The 6,000-nt window shown below is 43.3% G+C and overlaps 1 long non-coding RNA gene across 1 annotated transcript; it reads left to right on the top strand.

Moving 5' to 3' along the window:
- Positions 1 to 42: 42 nt before the first annotated feature.
- LOC107207953 lies at positions 43 to 2,380 on the top strand. Its single transcript, XR_001523005.2, has 3 exons — positions 43 to 1,324; positions 1,426 to 1,480; positions 1,864 to 2,380. It is a non-coding gene; the product is annotated as an uncharacterized LOC107207953 (long non-coding RNA).
- The last annotated feature ends 3,620 nt before the right edge of the window (positions 2,381 to 6,000 follow it).

The raw sequence follows: 6,000 nt of genomic DNA, 5'->3' as shown, positions 1-6,000 counted from the left end.
TCCCTGAGGGAGCTGGGAAAGCTCAGCCTGGAGCAAAGGAGGCTCAGGGGAATTTCTGGCTCTGCACAAGTCCCTGGCAGGAGGGGACAGCCGGGGGGATTTGGGATCTCCTCTTTGGCATAAAAACTCCGATGGTGACCAGGAGCAGGAAGGATAATGAGAGAACAGGAAACTAAAATTCCTACAGACACAGCAGGAGGAAGAACCTTGGAAGAGTTAAAGCCCATCTCATTCCACCCTTGACACTTTGCACTGGATCAGGTTGTCCAAGGCTCATCCAACCTGCCTGGTGCCTCTTAATGACATTAATTAATTCAAATATCTCATGACCTGGTTGGGCTATAATGCAGATATCCAGTATCTGCTGGCTCTAATTGAAGAGCAATTGATAAAAATTACCTTTTACTCCACAAGTAATGGACGAAATCACATTTTTGACCCTTTTGCACTTCAGAATTTGAGGAGTTGACAGTTGTAAAGCAATACCACATATTTAACAGGAACTTGCAATTAAAAAAACAACACCCAAAAATTATTTCAAGGAATTTCAAGCAAGGACTGAGCCCTTTAATTTTGCTTGTGCTCATCCTTTTGTAAAAGGCAGCAAAAATTTCAAACCAGTGAACTAGAAAGTCCCAGTCAGGCCTAAAACTGAGGGTTTTATACAATGGTTTTTCTTTTCAGCAATATTATTTTAAAAGAAATGCAAACCCACTATCTCTGCTTCGTGAGGTATGAAGACAAATATTTTTGTTTGCTTATTGCAAACTCTTCTCCTGGAAGAGTAACCAGACTGGAACTATCTTTTGGGTGATGTAAACACTTCTCCCATGAGCAAACCCACTCATTTGCCTTAATTTATTTATTGACTTTCTGTAATTCACAATCCATTTCCTCAAAGCAGCATCAGCCAATTTCACTCCTTATTGAAATAACCCTCTCTTAATTGATAAATTCTATTTTCGACACATTTCCTGGTTCTAATATGGCAGTTTGGGAAATCTGACTAAATACAGCTTGTGTCTGAGGTTAGGAAGCCTCCAAAGCTTTCGTATCCCAGACTTTCACAGCATAAGCAAAAGCTGTCAAAAGCTGCCACTAGAAAATCCCTTTATTTAGAATATCTTGAGACAAACATTTGACAAGAGTTTTCTTTCACTTCCCCATGTGCCACTGCTGCTCAGTCAACCAGGAAAAAGAAATCCCCTACAAAGCCTCCACTAATGCATATTTATTTATTTTTGAAGGTTTTTTTTTCTCCCCCCCATTACATCTCAACTAAAACTTCCTTGAGCTTAATCCTCTTGAGGAAGCCAGAAGACAGGTAATTCCTCCTTTCAGAGTTCTTTGACGTGTGTTACATGTTTCATACTGATCATCCTTTGTGTAAACTTCAATTCCAGTTTATTCTGTCTTTCTTTATAGATCAGCTTCCCTGGAGGCCTCCCAAGGCTGATCCCTGACAGGATTGGAGAACCAGGTGGGAGTCAGGGAACAGGGAAAGGACCAGACAGGAGGCTCAGGGTGGACATCAGCAGGAATTTCCCCATGGAAAGGGAGCTCAGGCACTGGAACTGCCCAGGGAAGTTTGCAGTGCCCATCCCTGGAGGTGTCCAAGGAGTTCCTGGAGGTGGCACTGGGGACTCTGGGCTGGGGACAAGGTGGGGATCAGGACTCGCTGACCTTGGAGGGCTTTTCCAGCTTAAATTATTCCAGGGTTTTATTACTTTATTGACATCTTGTTGCTCAGATATTTTCATCGCTGTTCTGTTGTTTCTCTGAATGCCTGAATTACCTCACACAGTTTCTATTTTGCCATTTTGACTCCAAGATTTTAATGTTTCTCCATGCTTTATTCACTAGGATATGGAAATGCAGGATCCAGGATGTTCTCTAGCCTCAGCACAGCATCCCCTCTGCTCAGGGCCTCCCACTTTTGTGGAATTAGAACTTTTGGAGAGGCTTTTATTAGAAATACAAACAAGGAAATGTGGTTCTTTTTTTTCCTCTCAGCCTCCATGTTTCACCTCAGATTTTCTCCCTCAAAGCATTATAAAAATAACAAGGGGCCAGAAGCCTTTCAACAAGTTTTGTGTTGAAAAACAACAAAATATCACAAAATACAAAGCCCCAGGTGGTTTTGCAAAGCACATGAGAAGATTTCAGTGACCTGTGTGCATGTTTTGAATCTAAGTGTGAGCAAGAAGCACAGAACTTCTCAAACAGAGCAAAACTTCAGCCTTTAGGGTTTATTTATTTTAAAAATGTGACATCAAAGCAATTCCTTCCACCAATTATGCTGGATACAGTCACAGAGCCTCTGTGTGGCAGATGATAATAATTCCCTGATCTCTTACAAATAAAAATTCCTAATCCCCTGCTCAGCTTTTTCGTGAGTCAATAATCTCCTGCCTGGTTTTACATCCATGTAGATTATCCAAGGAGGATCAGAGCTGCCAGCCTGGGTTTGGGGTGGAAGGGATCTTAAATCCCATCCAGTACCACCATGGGCAGCGACACCTTCCACTGGCCCACAGTGCTCCAACCTGGCCTTGGACACTTCCAGGGATCCAGAGGCAGCCACAACTTCCCTGGAAATTCTATTCCAGGGCCTCCCGATGCTCACAGCCTGGAATTCCTTCACATTATCCAATCCAAACCTACTTCCTTTCCATGTGAAGCCATTTCTTCCTGTCCCTCCATCCCTTGCCCAAACTACTCATGTTCAGGCAAAGAACAGCAGGAGTTTACACTGCAGCAGACACAGGGGTGTTTTTTCATTTCCAAAATGAAAAATATGAGCACAAAATCCATAAAACCCTTGATATTCACAAGATAGGACTCCTCATTTCTGCAAATCTGTGATTGTTTCAGAATCAAAGCATGGTTTGAGAGGCAGAACTGACACCAGGCCAGGAGGGGCAGAGCCACAGCAGCTGCTCATGAGCAGGGGAGAGGGAAAAAAGGGTGGAAAACCAAGTGGCACCATCAGCTTCCCAAGGGAAGGTCAGCTGAACCAGTGGAAGGATGAATGGATAATATTTCATAACATATTCTTTATTTTTTTAATAGTTAAGCTAAGTGAGGAATAAGTTTTTAAGGGAGGCAGAAGGGAATGATCTACAGCAAATTCCCCAGAAGGAATTTCCACCCCTTTTGAAGCTTTCACATGGCTGCACGAGAGGTCCCAGGTTAATTAGTGCTGTCACCATTAGTGCAGCTTATTTCTCAAGTGCCACAGCATCATTTGGCAAGAAAAGGATCCTGAGTGCATTCAAGGGGGAAATTGCAGCAAAATATACAAGTTTGGCAAAAAAGAGAAGTGGTCCTTGAAGCAGCAGGCTGTGCAGTTTAACTTTCATTTTGACAGGCTGGATGTGTTTGATATGTCTATTTAATGGGCTTTTAAATAAAACCACTGTTACTATAGTAACATTTACATCAGAGGTTGTGCTCATGCTGCCTTTGAGGTACAGGAAACCAATCTGCTCTGCTCACCTTTGTGCTTCACGCCAATATTTTACATGGTAAACCCGTTTTCTAATAAATAACTTCCTTTTTTCGGAGTATTTTCCGTCTCAGCTTGGAAATGAGGATGGATTTGAGGTGGTTGGCTTTGCAGTGACTAAGCCCTGTGTGTGGGAACACACTCCTGGTGCCAGGGAGAACAAGGATTGCATAAAAAGGAAACTGCAGCGTGGGGAAATCCATGCAGGATCCCTGCAATTATCCAAGGCCAGGTTGGACTCTTGGAGCAGCCTGGGATAGTGGGAGATATCCCTGCCATGGGAATGAGATGAGCTTTAAGGTCCTTTCCAAGCCAAACTATTCCAGGACTCTACAATTCCAACAAAGACGACAAATTTTGCTTTTCTGCTCCTCCAGGAGGTTTTCCTGGTCCAACTCTGCTTTCACTCAACAGCACCAGAATATTTACACAGCACAACGTGACCCTCTTTGGGTGAGGAAATGAAACCACCCAGGGCTCTCAATTTCCCTAAAAAAGACTTTTTAGCTGTGCATGTCCTTAACAGGAATTAGCAGCTGGAAAATAAAGAGGAGAAGGGGAAAGGTGGAGGGAACTTAGAGCCTTCAGACATCTCTCCAACAGCTTGACTCCATTTTCCCTTCTATTTTTCTTCCTAATGTGCATCATTTGAAATCAGATTTTAGTGAAAACGTGCATGGATGGGAGTGTGGGACAACCCAAACGCTGCTGCCCATGGAAAGGCAGCTTTGCTGATGTCATAACCATGAAAAAAAAGGGATTTACTTTAGATTCCAAAGCACTGTTTGGTCTGTTATCCCCACAATCCCTGCCAGGATGACACACTCAGCTCCATCTCAGCGAGGAGAAAGCAAACACCACGACTTTTTCCCTCAGGGGGTGGTGGTGGGAATCTATTTCCAGCAGCACTTCAGAAAAGCTGGCACCAATCTGGGTTCTCAAGTGGGATCTCACACAGAGGCCAGGAATTTACAGCATGGAGAGAGAAATGCTGCATAAATGAGAAGGTATTTTGAATAAATGCATTCATTTAAAGAAAAAAATTAAATTCGAGGCTTTTTATCAATTTAAATGTTTCTCAATCTGTCAAAAATTCAGTTTGTGATAGTCACAGACTCAGAAAAAAAAAATCAAATGGGTGGTTTAATCCAAATTGAGGCCGCTTTTTGTGGTTTTGGCTATGGAGAGAAGATTTTACTTAAATGTTTATATCTCAGTGAAGAGTTCCATCCAACATGAAATAGAAACCCCACCTACTCACACCCACAATAAATGAAAATCATGGAAGGGATGGAAGAGGCCTTAAAGGTTTTTTTTAAAATGCCACCATATTTTCATTAGAGCAGAGGAAGTTCGAAAATGGGTACAAGGATCCTCCCCCACCTTGTCCCAGCATCCCAAAAGAGAAAAAAAACATTCCTAAATAAGAGACAAACTCACATATCTTTCATCCCAAAAGAGAAAAAAAACATTCCTAAATAAGAGACAAACTCACACACCTTTTGTGGCTCTTTTCAGCTGCATTATTCTTAAAAATCAGATTATTTCACCTAAACAGCAAGGGAAAGTGCTGGAATAGTGTCTGGTTTGTAGCTTCTACTAAGCACAGGTTTGGGCACTAATTTTGGGGTAAATCCATGGAAAATTTGGGTTTCAGTGTCCAAAATCTGGCAGCATTTAATCCTTCTTTAGTTGGAGTGTGGAATGGCCGGATGATGTTGATTTTCTGTTTATTTTCTAGATAATAACAGCTGCAAAGGAATTGCATGAGGGGAAAAAATACAGGGATCTTGAGTGTGTGGTGGGAAAACAGGAAAAACTGGGCTAGGAAGGGAAGATATGGGAAGAGTCAAGAACAAGAAGCAGATGGATCCTTCTGGGGTGGGAATGATGTGTCCAGATAGTGCTGGCACAGAGGAAGTGTGAGTGAAGGGATGATCCTGGAATTCTGGCAGCAGGGAAAGGGTCAAGAACACAGAGTCCCAGCAAAAAGGGGTAAAATTGTGCGAGGGACTGGCAGGGATGCTGTGCCCTCATATTTATGGGATGGTGGGAACAATTGGATGCTGGATTCTGAAGTTATTCCGTCTTTATGTGGCAGAAAAACGGGAACAGAACTGCCTGGGACAGCCATTCCCAGATTTTGGTGCTTCTGGAGCAGGCTGGAAGCACCTGGCAGATGGAGAGGGATGCTCTGTGTGCCTTTCCCCCAGGAATTCCACCTGGGAATATTCCAGCCCCAGGAATTTTTTCCAGGTGCTCCTGCAGGAGGAAGGAGAGGCCGAGGCACTGCTGGGGCTGCAGGAGCTGGGAATAAGCAGGGTAGGGATCGGCTCTCCCACACTTGGCAAGGATCACCCCAAAAAGCAGAATTCCAAGGAAATCAGATGGGAATTCCAGCCCTTCCACACCAGGAAAGAGCAGAATTTCAAACACACTCCAGTCTCCACTCACACCCCAGGCCCTGTGCCATTTAAAATGTCATTTTTGGA

The sequence above is a fragment of the Parus major genome, chromosome 8 (genome assembly GCF_001522545.3).
Source record: "Parus major isolate Abel chromosome 8, Parus_major1.1, whole genome shotgun sequence".
NCBI lineage: Eukaryota > Metazoa > Chordata > Aves > Passeriformes > Paridae > Parus > Parus major.
This window is presented reverse-complemented; position numbering and strand designations above follow the sequence as displayed.